The 15,706-nt window shown below is 46.2% G+C and overlaps 1 long non-coding RNA gene across 1 annotated transcript in view; it reads right to left on the bottom strand.

The window, feature by feature from the left end:
- Positions 1 to 15,706, bottom strand: part of LOC144166536 (uncharacterized) — a 96,721-nt gene that overhangs the window by 39,242 nt on the left and 41,773 nt on the right. Inside the window, exon 3 of the long non-coding RNA XR_013321698.1 lies at positions 10,561 to 10,576. This is a non-coding gene — a long non-coding RNA (uncharacterized LOC144166536). The remainder of the gene's footprint in view (positions 1 to 10,560; positions 10,577 to 15,706) is intronic.

The following is a 15,706-nucleotide window of genomic DNA, read 5'->3' as shown; positions in this document are numbered from 1 at the left end:
TTAGCGTCTTGACAGATCAGCAAATCACAGTAACAAGCCAGCCACTCGGGATAAGTACCACGCATACGCTGAACATTACGTTAAAGCAAGAAAGGAAGCAAAGAACACAATTTGTTCTGCGATTCACTGTAAATACTCAAAACAAATCCTAGCAAATTTTGGCGAATCCTCTCTCCAAAGTCCCAGACAGAGCAACGTGACCTCGCAAGCCCTAATCGGGAGCCGATTGAAAGCAATCAATGCTCAGGTTGCATGCAGATCGCCTCTGCACTTTTTAATACACATAAATGACTTGGTAACTAACATTACAGCAAACCAAAGTTTTTTTGCAGATGACTGCGTATTGTGCCAAATCATTTACGCCACCGACGATCATTCTAACCTGCAGTCAAGCTTAGAAAGCATTTCTTTATGGTGTATGAAATGGCACATGCCAATAAACCTGACAAAATGCAAATCACACTCTTTTTACAGAAACATGCCATATCTCAATACACCTATCACGTCAACAATATACCGATCAGCTCAGTCCTATCATACAAATATCTCGGGGAGCACATAACGTCATCGCTTTCTTGGGCAACGCATATCGACACCGTTTGCTCAGAAGCCTCGCGTAGTCTCTGACACCTTCGCCGTAACCTTAAACTTGCTTCTCAAAAAATAAAAAGACTAGCCTATCTAACTGGAATATGCATCGGCCAGCTGACATCCATCAGAAGCATACCTAACTGTACAACTTGAATCCATTCAAAACCGTGCTGCACATTTTATCAGCTCGCAATATTATAATCATGTCAGCCTCACTGCCTTTAAACTAACTCTCTCCACCCCGACCCTTGAATCACGCCGCGTCGTTGCTCGCCTATGCCTCTTCATTAATTTCTTTTATCGGCCAGAATCAAGACACGCCTCACTAAGGCCGCCTAATATCACCCCGCCTAAATCACGTTTGCCCATTAGCCCCGATAACCGGCGGGAAGTCAGCATTTGTTTCCTCTTATTTTTAAAGCTATTATTCTATGGAACGCTTTACCATCCGACATCGCCACATGTACGAATAACAAACAGTTTGAAGATGAGCTTGAAAAGACGTTAACATTATGTATCAAAGATAATAATTCTACTGTTCTGGCTTCATGGTCCTATTGATACTTCAACTGCTTTTTTTGCATTTTAGAATTCTGTTCACTTGATTTCACTGTTACCGTTGTACCATTTTTGCGGAATTTCTCTTAGGGCTATTCTTTGATTTGTATTTCCGGCTTTCATGTTCACCTTCGTGTGTTTTTTTTTTCTGTATCGTTCAACAGTACTCTTGCAAACCAAGCTATCCCCCATTATGTAATGCCTGCGGGCCCTTAACCGTGAAATAAATGAAATGAAAATTAAGAGGTTTAATACCGCTTTGGCTGAAAACAGCTTTGAAACACGATTGTCGATTCTAGTCTTTGCTACGGAGTATTAGCGTCGCCAACAACAAACAATGATTACAAATGGTTGAATGTCTTACAAAAAAAATACTTCTTGGTCTATGTGCAATTTTTACGGGCACTATTGACTGGAGAACGGGTCCACCATTTTTTCAGTACAGCATGCTCAAGGCTGACCAAACAATTTATATTAAGCTTTTACAATTTATACAGAACGAAAATCTTCGTGGCGAATATACCGAGACTGTCAGTATATACTCTTTCAGGTGTGTGAAAATACATGCACCGAAATTGTGACAAGCTACTTCAGGCACTCTTTTCTATTTCAGCGCACCAACATACTCAAAAACGTTGGTGACCACAGTGATTTCACACACAGTAGAAGCATATTTAAAACACAGGCTAAAAATACCTTTAAAAATGTATGGTTCAATGGCTAGAACTGCGGATGTTGTTTACTCTTGTTTAATACGCAGGTTTTGTAGTTGTGCCTCTCATTAAAAGAGAAGTTATAGTTATAGTTATACCCTGATTGTCCACTTGTGCTTTGTTTTACTTTATTCTTTTTGTATTCTAAGGCGCTGTACTGTACCGTTCCCTTATTGTTCTTTAATGTCTTGTGCTCTACATGTTGCTTGTATAACTCAAACATTGGAATTTCCAGGTTGTTTTATTTTCCTTCTTCATTGTACTGTATTAAAGAAGTCTGGAGCCTCCCTCAGGCTTTGTAGCCTTTAGTCCTAGCCTTCCTTCTCGTACATCTGAGGAAATCAAAATCATTGAAATCTTTGAAAAATGTTGTTAAGCTTGAAAAAGCAAATCAATAACCTCCTAGACAGCCGCGACACCGTACGTTGCGCTGCCTGGTTCTTCGACTGACCAACCACCTGGGACACTACCAGCCCAGTCCAGCCTACTACCTTCTAACGTGTCATCGGTGCCTGCGCTGCCTGTGATTTTCTTCGCAACGTCTTTCTCTACACCCATAATTATCGGACATGCTCAGAAACCTGCGCTAGACGTCAGTAATATGGCGTAAGTTCCGATACCTCTGGCTTCTGTTCAGGCGGCCCATGTACTTGGCGATTCGTCAGCTAGCCATCCTCTGTCGAATGGCGATGATGCATTCTCTGACATATAGGATACGTCTGCTGCCACAGTCACGTCTACTGAAGAAGCCCACGGGACTGCGGAGGCCTTTTCAGCCTGCCACCTCGCGCTTCTACGCAAGCGCCGCCGTGAAGCTACAGTTGACTGGAGATGGCCACTTCACGACACAACCTCCGACGCGTGGCCTTACAGTTCTCTTCAGGCCACTCAAACAAGCTGAAATCATAACCAAATTCAATCCGCTTGCATTGAAAGAAGCTGTGGCGTCCGTGGCCCCTGCAGTTCTCCCTGTGCGCCAATCATCGTCTCAACCTTTTAGCCGTGGACACGTGGAACATTGAAGGCGAAACTTCAAATTTACGATGATTTCTTTATGTCGCATATTAACTATTGCAGTTTGATATGGCAACTACAAGCAAAACGAATATAAAAAAAAACGTTTCTTTCAAAAGAAAATTGTCCGCCACATTGCTAACCTGGAATATCTCGCTTCAATGGACACAGCCTTCAAAGACCTCAGTTTATTCAAGGTTGAACACACGTACCGCTTTCAAATTTTACGTGCATTTTATTTTAGTTTCGATTCTTTTGAACATTTTTTGACAACCATGGCCTCCCTTAAGCGTAGAACGAACACGTTGTGTACGCGGAATAGTGTTATCTGCTCCATAGATAAATTTCTTAATCACTATAAATTGCAGTCACTGCAGCACAACTTGCCATACACTTTCAATAAATATAAACATATACCAAATTACAAAGCTAAAGAACTGAGGAAATATTTTTGTAATCTATAACCGTTTTTCTACAGTATTTGGCTAACGATACTCTAATTTATTGCACATTGCGTTCGGCGTGATGTTAAAGCGTTAATTTTGATTGCTGCCAATCTTAAGAGTTTGTGTAATTTCTGTTTGAAGAATTTGATGTGAAATTCCCTTTGTGCTTGTATATACTCGTACGCTTGTGTACGTAGAACTATGTATTCCTGTGTATTTAGTTGCTAGTTGTGTAATCAGAAATTTTTGGTTTTATTTTTTGTGTGTGTTCTGTGCTCGTTGCCTGTGTGCCCGTTGCCAACTCACAGGCAAGGACCTTTGTCAAGCTGCTGCATGGCGGCTTTTTTTCTTGCCCTAGCATTCGTGTTGTTCTTTCTTAAGAATGCAGAATAAATGAATTGAATTGAATTGAATGGACTCCAGCAAGTGCCACCTGAAAGTAACCAGCATGGCCGGCATCCCAGGTAAGGCGTACGAGCGTCATCCTAGCGCTTGTGGCGTGGGCGTCATAATAAGAATACCCGTAGGTCTCACCAAAGTCGATATTTCATATGTCAGACTCACGAGAATACCTGCGCAATCTGCCCGGTGGCAAGGGGAAAGTTTTAAAACATCAACATTGTTTTCTCCAGATAAAAGGCCCTGAGCGCGTCACCCTGGGGTATACGCGATACAGCGTATTTCCATATCTTGACCTTCAAAAACCGAGACAGTGCACAAGGTGCCAGCGATATGGACATGTGGCCAGCCCATGTTACCTATCCCAGTGGTTCCCTTGTTGTAGTGGTCGTCATGATCGTTCAGCATGTACAGCGGAAAACCAACAATGCCCCAAATGCAGCAAGAATCACGAGTTCACGTTCACACACTGCAAGTTTCTTCGGAAAGAAAAAGCAAGTTACAACCTGAACAGCATCAATAATACTGATTACAACTCTGTGAACACACGCACGTGAACGCAATCCCCGAGCAGCTCACTTGCTCCTGGACCTTGAGGAGGGAAGACGTGAATATGCGGTATGGGCTCGTTCGCCGCCCTTTGCAGCCGCACTTTGTAGGCTCTTTCTTTGTGGTCGAGTGACACTGGTCGAAGTAGTTCTACATCCACGGGTGTCACGATACTACAGCCTTACAATGCCTGAGGCGGGCATACGTCACCGTCGCCTGAAGCAAAATTACGGATTTAACCAGCGTGGCTGCACACTACCGGAACCGTCATATGTGCTGATCACCTCTTTATCAGAGTGTCGCCCCGCTCCCCTTTTGCGGGGGAGCCCTGTAGCAGCAAGTAACAGTCCCAGCAGGCACAGCGTGACGTAGTACAAGTGCGCTCACTCGTCAGAGGGCTGGCACACCCCTGGCCTGCTTGCTTCTTGTACTTTTTGGCATTGGCAACGCATATAGAGTGACCTCACCAGTTGTTTGCCGGACCTTGTTTATGACACCGAGATTCGCCTACCGGCGGACAAATTTCCAAGGTTGCGTACTCGTATCACGTCCGGCTCTCCAACCACAGAACATATGCCGCGGAGGAGTTTAAGGTGAGCACCAGACCGCGGAGCAAAATGCTTTATTTTCGAGCGCAGTTAGGTATCCCTTGCTGATGCCAGCATCATGCGAGATATCAGGCGGGCGAGTGCGCTGGTTGGCCTAAGTCACGCTGCGCAGGTGATGCTGTGGCATGCAGGTACACATCAGTAAAAAGGAGGCCTAAAAGAAGCAATACAGAGTTGTAAAATCTCTCTGAATATCCCAACACTATAAAACTGGATGCAATATGTTCGCAACTAAGAGCATGTAATGGTAATGACATTTCTGGCGCCTTTGTTCAGCAGTTTAAAGCAAGGTACACACATATCTTTCACGCTCCTTCACCTTCCATCTGTATATGTGCGGCCTGTTGCACTGAGCATGGAAATGGTTGGGGCACACATAGTGATGAGAGGGATTGAGTACGCGAAGAGAGAGAGAGCGAACGAGAGAGAGAGAGAGAGAGAGAGAGAGAGAGAAGCTCTTTAGGATAAAACTAAGCGTTTAGCCCGCGCACAAAATCGCCTTCATGCTACTTTGTAAGAAGAGGGTGAAAGGCCCAAGAGAGAGGAGGGCAGAAAAGAGATACAAGCCTCGAGAGGGCCAACGTACTTAGGTAAAAAAATGGCACGTGCAAAAGTCTCAGGGTGGGGGATTTAAAGTTTTTGAATTAGGCCAATGTCACTGAGGTACGAAAACAGACATTTTAGGTCTAGCCGTTGCTGAGAAGAAGGCCAGGACCCTAAAGTGATTTTTAAAGTCACTGGTCCTTGCGTATAACCTATGCGTGCAACGTTGTGTACCAAGGTTGATCTAGAGTCCTTGTAGGCAGGATAGTAGAGTAAAGGATGCTCAATTGTGTCTCCTGATCCACAGTGTTTGCCCCTGGAATCGGGAGATAGTCCAATGCGGAAACGGCAGCAGTTGGTGAATGCTGCATTAGTTGGAGCCTAAGAAATTATGCTTAAAGATGACGGGGCAACTGGTTAGGAAGTCTTGACGACAGGTGAGTGTGAAGACAGTAGAGAAACTTGTGGTGGTGGATAAGATCTGATTAGATTCCCTTTCTCTCTAAAAGGGTGTAGCGTGTGGCCAAGGTAGAAGCGTCATGTTTGGTAAAATATATTCTTTGTATATTTCAGAGGTGTGGCCTGCAAAGGCAGCGTCATCAGCTTTCTGGCTTCCTGTTACCCACAGTTACCAGGCACCCACTAAAACACAATATTGTGCCCAACGACTACTGCAAGTTGGTGTAGGTAGAGAATATCTTGAACTGGCAGTTCATATGTAAGGGGCTTGGCGCTCTTAAGCAGGCACTGAAGGGCAGGTTTCGAGTCGGTGAATATGTCCCATTCATCTGGCTCTTCACGGAGGATGTAGCGGATTGCCTCTTTGAGGGAATGTAGTAGAGCTGATGTCGAGGACGTTGGTCTTTCTAAGCAGTAGGAGAAGAGTTTACCGGTCGACGGGACGAATAATCCAGAGCAGGAACTTTGAGGCAACCAAGACCCATCAGTGAAAATATGAGCCCTGGTGGAATGAAACCTGTTCATGCAGTCCAACGCCACTATGACCAGTTTAGGCTGGGGCGTTACCTTCTTGTCATCCCTAGGATGACTAAACCCCTAAGAGTGGAGGCTACTAACTTACTAACCCATGATTTATAACCCGCTGGGCTGAACCATTGAAAGTATGTGGGTAGGTAGGAATAACGTTATTGATGCCGGCAACGGACGGTGTAACTCGTCGTGACGTTGGCCAAGCGTTGACCTGAGGTTATGCCCTACTCTGCAATACCCCAGTTTGGCCCGTTTGTGGCAGGTCGTGAGGCTTGTGCTTTTCGAGCGCACTCCGGGCCTGGTGTACGGCCCATAGCTGAGTGTCCTTGTCTTTAGACTTCCATGCACTTTGAAGTTCGGGTGAGTATGTACTGGAGGTAGCTTAAGTCGGGAACCTGGCGCAATCACACATGGTGTGCCATCGATCCGCCACACCCACTGCACAAACACTGCACATACCACATGGATAGAGTTCGGGGTGAAGCACGTGTAGCACTGCCATGGCGAGGAGTGACCTGGTCTGTATCTGCCTTAAGATGACCGGCTCCTCCCGACTGAGTACCGGGTAAGGAGGCGGCATTGTCCATCGAGCTAGGCGGTAACACTTGGTAGCTTCGCTATAACTGGTCATTCGGTCCTTGGTTTCAAACCACCATACGGAACGGTCACTCTCGGAGGAGCGGAAGGTAAGCGCTCGCGCCGCCGAATGGGCCGTCTTGTTGTGGTTCGGTGAGGATGTACACTGGCCCGTGTGAGCCGGGAACCACTTGATACGGAGGGTTCTGCCGCGGTCTTAGAGCTAGAGCTTGCCGATGATGGCGGCCGCCAGCGCGCACACTCGCCCCTTGGCAAAGTTGCGCTCGGCGTTCCTCGAGTCGCTGAGCACGGTGCACCACTCGGCCTCAGAGATCGCCAGAGCGATGTCAACCTCCTCGGCGTCTGTGGCGTCTTTGAACCGCACGCTCGCGGCCGTTGTCTTGGTGACGGTAGCCGCCGGAACGACTACTGTCGCAAAGCCTTCTCGTTCTTATTCCGATGCGTGTACGTATCGGGAGTGCGGGTCTTGAGCGTGTTGCTCGGTGAGGGTCTTGGCCCACGCCTGCCGCCGTTCTTGGTTGTACTCGGGGTGCACGTTCTTTGGGATGGGGTCCACGTGGAGGTGGGCCCACGCCTCCTCACAGATCCTGCACGGTTGCCAGCTCGGAGCTCGCGGCTTGTAACATAGGGACGCCAGGATACTGCGGCCCGTCTTGGTGGTAGAGGGGCGCTCCATTTGCGAGGTGAGCTGCGCCTCGGCTATTTCCTCTAGGGTGTTATGGACGCCGATCTGCAGGAGCCGAGCCGTACTCGTGGTCTTCGTTAAGCCCAGAGCCGTCTTATAAGCCCGTCTGATCAGGGTGTTGATTTTTGTCCTGTCCGTGACGTGCCAGTTGAGGTAGTCCGCAACGTATGCAATGTGACTGATTACAAAGGACTGGACGAGGCGCACGAGGCTGTCTTCACGCATGCCCGCCCATCGCGTCGAGACTCAGTGTATCAGACGGATGGCTTCCATAGCCTTGGTGGTAAGCTTGTTTATGGTCTCGTCGTCGCGGCCGCTGTAGTTAGGCAGCAGGCCCAGGACACTGATTTTGGAAACTTCGGGAATGCGTTGCCTCGGTTCAGTCATGATCTTGATGTGATCGCACTGTCACGGGGGAGTGCGTTTCCGTCCCGGTCATAGTGGTGTGAAGACGAACAGTTGAATTTGGCGGGCGAGCAAACTAGTCCGGTGCCTTGAAGGTGCTGCTCGATGGTGGTAACCGCCGCTTGCAGCTGCTCCTTGATGCTCGCGTCGGTGCCGCCGGCCACCCACATGGTAATGTCGTCGGCGTAGATCGTGTGCCAGACGCCGGTCGCTGCCACTGCCCTCGCTACCCCGATCATGACGAGGTTGAAGAGCAACGACGAGATAACCGAACCCTCCGGTGTACCCATGCTGCCGAGGTTGCGTTCAGGGAGCTTAAGGTCTCCAACGTGCAGTTCCACCTTGTGGTTGGTCAAGAAGTCTTCGATGTAATTGTAGCTCGTTACCCCCAAGTCGAGTGTCTATACTTCGGCTAATATGGCTGGGTGTTTGATTTTCTCGAATGCGCTTTGTAAATCGAGCCCCAGAATAACTTTGCTGTCCTGTGTCTTGTTGTCGATGATGTTTTTTTTACGTTGCAACGTGGCGTCTTGTGTGCTGAGTCTGTTCCTGAAACCGATCGTTGTGTTTAGATCGAGGCCTTCTTTTTCCAAGTAGTCCCTCCATCGGGGGGCTAACACGTGCTCCAGCACCTTGCCCACGCAGGACGTGAGCGAGATTGCACGCAGGATGCTAATGTCCGGTTGTTTGCCCGGTTTTGAGATCAGGATCGTTCTTGCCGTTTTCCACTGTCTAGGGAGTTTGCCGAATGCCAGCATTCGTTAAAGTAACGGCTTAGGGCGTGGATCGATGCATCATCTATGCTCCATTCAAGACTTCAACCAATCACGTTACTGAATACTTAATAAAGAATGGGTTGCCCCAAATTTCTCGATTAGCCTGGCGCGATTGTGGATCAACCATTTGGCTTTCGTAAACACCGTTCTTCCGAAATGGCATTGCTAAATATTAAAGAAAGAATACTGAATAATGCTGAAAATAAAGAATATACCACTGGACTTTTTCTAGCTTTTAGAAAGGCATTTGACTTCATTAGGCATGACTTATTGTTTGATAAGCTTCTCTTCTTCATAAGCTTCTTTGCTTCATAAGCTTCTTTGCTTCATAAAATGATATGTCTGGTCCGGATCTGGCAAATGTACTACGCGCAGCTGCAGTGTCGTCTTCATTACTGTCTTTTAGTATGGGAAAGCACGACGGCAACTAATTTAAACAGACATCTAGTACTACAAAAAAGAGCCCTTCGCTGCATTGAGATTGTACCTAGCACGCACCATTCTGCGCTACTATTTTTGCAGCAGGGTATTCCTACAATACATCAGTTGTTTCACCTTAATCTTACTCTTTATATTCGTAGGGAAATATCAAAGAACTTATTGTTTTTAGAACAACATATACCAGTGAATGTGCGAAAGGATCTTCGGCCGAGTTGTTTTAGGATGACAATAAACCGACCAAACTATGGCATGCAACAACTACACCACCAAATTCCCACCTACCTAAATAAGCACCCAGCTGTTGTAGAATTTTTGCAACACACCACGTCTTGGCTCGCACGAAAGAAAAAAATTAAACATTCCTTAATATGGGGAACTCTGTAGCGCTACTCCGTGTAGTTTGTGCAGCGCTACGCTCTGTAATTTGTTATAATTTTTGTTGTGCGCCTGTTGTTCTTGCTGCTATATTACTTTTGATAATTTACAATTTTGGCTTGTCCTGCATTTTATTGAAATTAAATGTTGAATTGTGTAGCGTTACGCTTGGTAGTTTGGAATTATTTCTGTTGTGCGCGTATTGTAATTGCTACTATATTTTTTTTTTAAATGTGTAATCTCGTTTTTTCTACATTACCTTTGTATCGCTAGTTGTCATGTTTTGTTTCTACCGTTGCTGTGCAATGTTGCAATGTTACATGTCCGGGTTTGATGGCCGCCGTCAGGCAGAGGTTATCGGCCTTTTGCCTCTCCTGCCGAGACATGGTTTGTTTAAATAAATGAAATGAAATGTAATTGCACATTACACCACCAAGATAATATTTATCATCAGCAAGGAACATTACTGAGCCGTTATTAGTGCCACTTGTGAACCAGGGAGTATTGCTGGCTTGCTGTGGGTGCGTGAACACAAACATTCCCAAAGACGTTTGTTTTTATCGTCTTGGATAAAGGTGGTCCCTAGTGCACGCACGCATAAACGCACCACAATTTTTCAATCTATAGGTATTGCTCATGCCATTTTCTGTCTTTAAAGTTGCAATCGTCTATTATTACAGTTTAAATGCTGCGGCTAAAAGGCCTGTAGGAAAATATAGCAAACAAAACGCCGTCAATATATTGAATGCTTTCAAGGTAGAAATCCTTGAGGAATATACTCGAACTACATGGGCGAATTTGGAAACAAAAATAGAGGTATGAATTTATAATAAGGTTTAAGGCCAAGTAAAATAAAAAAGCAGAACTTACCTCCCGTTTCTGACGCCTGTAATTGCACATATAGTTGGTCAAGCGCTGGTTATTTACGAAACTCAGTAGTTGTCTGCATCGTTTATTAGCAAGCGTTCTGAATGATCCGCATGAGTGATAGAACTTCAATGACTTTTTTCCTTTTGAAGCTTTTAAAGTTCTGAATCTTTTACGGCCAATATATTTGTAGCACTGTCAAAAACCCTAGCATCAGTTTTATTAGAGCCTTTGAACTCCTTTAAATATTTTGTATTGCTTTGGTAGTGACAATATCTTTGTGAAGTTTAAAGAGTGTACCCTTTAAGCGATCAAGAGTGCAATGATAAAAATAGGCTGCCGTGAACCGAATTAGACGTGGAACCCAGAGTAATGGTAAGGACGCCAGCCATCACCAGATAAACACCCATTACAAACAACTGCAAGATCTATTGGTGGCCTTAATAAAATTGTGTCTAAACTTGGCGATAAAGGGCAAATCCATTGGTATAGGACGTGGGGTTTCTAAGTACAGTAATACCTTGTTTTAACGAAGTCAGCGGGATGACTAAAGATTTCGTTATCAGCGGCATTTCGGTATAAGCGACCACTCAAAAAAAAGCCAACGCAGTTAAGCTTTTATTGCACCACAATTGCAAGGAATCAAAACGCAATATATTGAGTGAAGCAAACCCGTATTAAGGTGCAAAAAAGACAGTGAGCCTTGGTTGGCTGTTTCATGTTCTTGCCGGGCGCGAGCAACCCAAGCTCCAATGTAACCAAGCATTGCGTGTGCCTGTGGTCACCGCCCATAAAAGTGGCAGTAGCTGTAGCCAATTTACACTGGGAACGTAACGCTAACGCTACGCGAGTGTTGCGCTGGACAGCGCCGCAAATGCTGTCTCGAGTCTGAGGTAGGGTTTGTTGCGCTCAAAAAACGACTAACCGCTCATTCCGGGTTAACAGCGCAGTCATGACTACTTAACGTTTTTGCTCTAGGGGCATTGCATGATCAAAGGGAAATTGTTTTTTGAGGTGTGCAGCGCTGAAGTTGGCAAAACATGTTTTTTTTTGGCGCCCCGTTGTCGACGAAACTGCCGAATGTACTGCTCGAATGTCTGTGTCCGCGCAGAGTCGCGCCCACACCATTGTCCAATGTCCAGGAACTAAAGTCAATGACCCTACCTTGCATTCGGACCGTTGGTTTAAAGTCAGATGGCGCGAATCGAGTATGACCTGCTCGAAGAAATCGCCAGGGGAAGACCACCTTAAGTTCACCCGACATGTTGGCAGCCTGACTCGCCGCTGGGTCGCCGCGGCTCGGCCATGCCTCCGCTCGCGCCTTTGCCCTTCGCTCTAAGCGGGTCAAGCTCTTCGTGCACTTCGAGTAATGCGGCCTAAAATAAGGGCTTTTGGGTTCAGACCAGAAAAAATTTCGAATAAACCGATATATCGGGTAAAGCGATTTCGTTATAACGAGTGGTTACTGTACATGGTATAGGGCTGACATAGGCTTACTGTTTCTAAACCATTTATATCAACGAACAGTGAAATACCCGCTTAGAAACTTGACACATGTCTGCAACTTAAGGTTTATTTCCAAAACACGTGCGACAGCAATCCCGAACATGTTGTTCATTATATCATCACGATCCCTTACATCAAGTTGTTTAAGTCCGCTCAACAACTAATGCCTCTCTTATTTCACTTCAAAGGTTCCTATCCTGCTATTCAGTGGTCCATTTCTTGCTAACGAAGTTTTCTGATTGTATTTGTCCATCACGTAATGCTCTTAGACTATTCTAGTTCTTTGTCGGGTCAGCCACAATGTTACTATGGTAGCATCTCTGTTGTCACTCCTCCGCAATACAAGACCAGCCAACGTTCATTTTTCTTATATGTGGTTATCCTTTTGTACAAACAAGCGTTACAACAATCCTACTGCATTCCTTTCTGGTTCAGTCACCCAAGTTTCCCATGAAGGCGCTTAGTAGTGGTACTAAGTCAATGGCACTCTCGTTCCAGGAGTTTTGAGGGGAAGGAAACCAGCAGTAGCGGCAGTACCGCGCAACATGGCCGAGACGCCTCGAATTAAAACTAATGAGCTCTTCATCAGGCGTGGTCCACTGTGCCGGGTTTCTGTAAGGAGCGGGCCGACGCTGGGTGCGAACATTCGGAGAGGATTGGATGTGATCATATTAGTTGCATGAATTGGCTTGAAAGGTAACTTGATGATGGGCAAGATGGCTTACGTCGCCAACCTGTTGTCAGCCCCTGCCAGCAAATTTATAGCGCAGAACACCTTGTATACATAGAAATCACCGGAACATTTCCATCACCTATAGAGTGTTGGCCGTTACCCGTGTTATCGCCTCTACCTCGCGTTGCACAGTGCCTACCTCTGCTTCCGCAGTTCTCTCGATGGGTTGTCGGCACGATGAAGAAGACGGTTCTTCAGAATTAGGATGGTGTGGCGGTGTTAGAAAGGCGTTTGAAGGGCTGCATGATTCGATCGCTTTTTGCCTGTTCGAAACGTCTGAACGCACTCAAAACGTAGCTTACGGTAGATCAGTACTTGTACGTGAGCAGATAAAAGAAAGCATCTGCTATTTTTTTCAAAAATGGCCGGATGTTTCTTTTCGGGGCATGCGATCACAAATTTTGTTGCAAAAGGACACAACGTCTTGGATGTCGCTGACGTACAGCTAGGTGGACTTCTACGCTCGCGACCCAAGCTTCTTTTAGGCCGTCCGCTGAGGACAAGCCAGCTTGCCAACAACGTTAATCAGCTCCGCCTTGCACTTATAACAGTAAGTAAATAGGGTTTTATTCACGCCGTATAACTTCTTCGCCGCACGTTTAAGGTAGACTATGAGGTTCGCAAGCATAAGGTTGTGATCACAGCCTTTGTCGGCGCTCACAGGCTGGTAGAAGCTGACCCAGTTCTCCATTTTGGCATCGTCGATGCTGCACACGAAACCGTGTTCTCGAGGCATGCTCACGATGACCATCGGTGCAGCGGCGCTCGTTTGTAGAAGGCGGTGCCATCGTGGGGCCTCTGAGATGACGTCCGCTTTGAAGGCCCGTAATCCGCGCCTCCAACTCTGCAGTCTCCACAGCTTGCTCGCGCCAAGAAAGGGGTGGCTTAGTGCAGGTGAAGGTCGATCCAGCCCTCCCAACCAAATGACACAAGGTAGAGCCATACTTACAAAGGTGTAATTAGGGAACTTATTCACAGGTTGAATATTACAGAGGACACGGTAGAAGATAGCGCTGGGCAGGCAAGGGAGCAAACTACATTGCATTTCACCATCAGCGTCTTCATTGGAACTGCTTGATTATGATGCCTGCGTAGCACGCACATCTAGCTTCCAATTTGGAGATTGCATTCCATATATATATATATATATAGAAGTATATACATATACATATACATATATATATATCGAATCAGAAAAATTGGAAATGAGGGGCTCGGTGAAATAAGACACAAAATAAGGCTTGGCAGTCAAGAAAACCTCGGAAAGCAAAGGGGAGGCTGTGGTGGGTCACAGAAACAGATGAAGAATTTTTTGATTCAGAACGAAAGTGGTGAAAAAATGCCCGCCGGGTGGGATCCGAACCCACGACCTCCAGAATACCGGTCTGGTGCGTTAACCACTACGCTACTGGCGGGGTTGATTCCCCACCACATTTTCGGAAAATTTTTTAAAAGTATGTTTTGTTTCTTGCACTTGGGGGTGGTAGCCAGTGCCACTCGGACTACTCGGGGTGAAGGGGACCTTCTTTTTAACCCCCGTGCCGTGACTCGAGTGTCTATGACATGTCGAGAGTGGTCGACCAGCGTTGAACCCTCTTAAGCTACCTTTGGCACCAAGGCTGCCAGAACCACGGCCCTCGCTAAGCATGTAGCAAATCAGAAAAAATGGAAAACGAGGGGCTCGGTGAAATAAGACAGAAAATAACGTTTGGCAGTCAAGAAAACCTCGGAAAGGAAAGGGGAGGTTGTGGTGGGTCACAGAAACAGATGAATTTTTTGAGTCATAAAGAAAGTGGTGACAAAATGCCGTCGGGTGGGAACGAACCCCCACCACGACCTCCAGACTACCGGTCAGGTGCGATATATATATATATATATATATATATATATATATATACAGAAAGAGAGATCGGCAGTCTACAACGCCAAAGGAGGCATAGTGGTTAGGCTCTTTTTTGTTTACTACGGTTAATGAAGTTAACATTTTTTTATACATACGGAAGAAAGAAAGAAAGCAAAACACGCGCCCACAGTGGCGACCAAACCCACTCCTTTCGATTAGATCTCGAATGTCTTACCAATTCGGCTATCTGGTCGACTGTGTTCCCCTTCACTTTCTGAGCTATTTATGTTTACTAGATGTGTATGTGACGTTTGAGGGTGGTGTGGTAGCCAGCGCCGCTCTGACTACACGGGGAGAAGGGGACCTTCTTGTCAACCCCCGGGGCATGACTCGAACGTCTACAGGCTGTCATGAGCGGATAACGGGCGCGAAGCCCTCTTATGCTACCTAGTCATCAAGGCTGCCAGTACCGAGACCCTCGCTAGGCTTTCGCAGAATAATATAGTAAGGAAAATGAGGGGCTCGTTGGGGAAATACAGAAAGATAGATCGTAGACTGCCGATCTATCTTTCTGTATTTCCTCAACGAGCCCCTCATTTTCCCTACTATATATATATATATATATATATATATATATATATATATAGGGAGTAGTAGAACTTTGAAGATGGTAGAGAACACAAGAGAAGAAAACTTCGAACAAGGTAAAAGCACGATTGTGGCCTACGTTTCAGCAAAGAGAACTTGCTTTCCTCAGGGCAATCTCTCGCCTGGCAGTCACGGTTTATATAGGGGTAGGACCCCAGGTGAAAGGAGAGGGAAAGATGGAAGGGAAATTGAGCAAGCTGATTTGTTTGGGAGTGTGTCGGGGGAGAGATTGAGGGGCTAAGAAGGTTGTCTAGTTTAAGCCGTGAAGTAGGTCACACGGAAGTCAGCTGGTGGTTGATATACGTGGAAGTTTTGGAGAGAGGATGAGAGGGTGTTTATTGACCCTCCGGGGGGTTTTCGGAAAGGATCTCAGAACCGCCGGAAGCAGACCAGGCGGTGAGGGTGGGGTCCTTATCAGA

Source organism: Haemaphysalis longicornis, unplaced genomic scaffold (assembly GCF_048455015.1).
Source record: "Haemaphysalis longicornis isolate Haplotype H1 unplaced genomic scaffold, Haemaphysalis longicornis Haplotype H1 scaffold_18, whole genome shotgun sequence".
Lineage (NCBI taxonomy): Eukaryota > Metazoa > Arthropoda > Arachnida > Ixodida > Ixodidae > Haemaphysalis > Haemaphysalis longicornis.
Note: the sequence above shows the minus strand (reverse complement) of the source record. Positions and strands in the feature narration are given on the sequence as shown.